Source organism: Arachis ipaensis, chromosome B04 (assembly GCF_000816755.2).
Source record: "Arachis ipaensis cultivar K30076 chromosome B04, Araip1.1, whole genome shotgun sequence".
In the NCBI taxonomy this organism is placed as follows: Eukaryota; Viridiplantae; Streptophyta; class Magnoliopsida; order Fabales; family Fabaceae; genus Arachis; species Arachis ipaensis.
In genome coordinates, this window is record NC_029788.2 from 84,731,715 (window position 1) to 84,733,279 (window position 1,565).

Genomic DNA, 1,565 nt, shown 5'->3' on the forward strand with positions numbered 1-1,565 from the left:
TTTTATTTTTATTTTATTTTAATTAATTTATTTTTTTCCTTATCCTACAAGAAATATTTTGGAGTCGCTTACTATTCATGGAGCATGAATTTGATGATATGCATGTGCATCGCAAGTGGTCCTTCGTCATGCTGGTTTTGTTTGGAGGTCAAAGTGAGGAATGCAAGTTGATGTTCAATTCAGGGGAGAAGACATGGAAGGAAAAGATGGAAAAGAACTAAAGAAAGAAACAAAAGCACATGAATGCGTGTGGGAAAACATAGCAAAAAATTGACATGGAATAGAGAAGGCCAAGCGCTTGAATTATCAATTCTTTATGCTAATTACATTTACTCGTGTTATCTACGGACGTAAGCAAGGTCTAGTCACATTTAGCATCAATCTGAACCACGACGAGCTTCCTTAAAGCCTAATTTATAGCCTCTGAATTGAGAAATAAAAGCTTTATATAAATGCTTGCTTAATCAAAGTGAAGGAAATATAATAACGTTTTAATAATATTTAGAAGGCAATAAAAAAATCACTTTAAAAAATCTAAAATTATTTTATTTAATATTTATTGTTTATCGTTTAAATAATCATATAATTTTAGATATAATAAATATATAATTATAGATATTATGTATATAAAATTATAAATATTATATTATATAAAATAACTTTAAATATTCTCTTTTAATATTACCAATAATGTTAATAACATCATCATAAATGGCATGCTCTTCATCAGTTAGAAATTCAACCAGAACAACCAAGTCATTATTGTGCCAACGTTTTTTAATAATTTGATTGCAATATTTTACAAAAATATTTGAAAGACAATAAAAAAAATATCAGTGGAAAGCATCTCAAAATTTTTATTATTTATTTTTAATTATAACTAGATCAATTTTATATTAAATATAATAAGTATGTATTTAGATGTTTCATGCATGAAATTATGGATGCTAAGTTAAATAAAGTTACTTTAAATTATTGTCTCCGTAGTATTATCAAAAAATATTTGGGAGAAATTAAAACAGAAATTCTAGAAGACCAAACTTTTTACATAATCAAGTTCAACCAAGTCATACATAAACACAGAATTTGAATTTATCTCCACGTCACAATATGCAAGACAGTTTGTTATTTAAATTTATAAGTATACAATTCAATTTAAAATTAATTTATTTGGATAAAATATTCTACTTTTTAAGAGAAATATAAAAGATAGAGTCACTATAAAAAAAACACCAATTTAGCTACACTTAAAAAGTGTAGTTGAAAATAAAAAAAAAATTATGCCGGTCTAAGATTAAGTTTTTTTTTGTTTTTGAGACACTTTAGTGGAGATATCTATTCAGCCGTTGCGTATTCTAAAAGGCTACGCTTTTCTGTATCAAAATCTATATTTTTGGCGTTCAAGAATATGGTGCGATTTTCAAGTGATGTTGTTCAAGAAGCTTTTCACCTTCCATACTTACTAGAATAGGCTACATTTATCTTTATTACTGCATCACCTTTAAAGCGTAACCACATTGTATACTATAGCTACTCTGTATAAATATAGCCGTATGTCCCTCAAT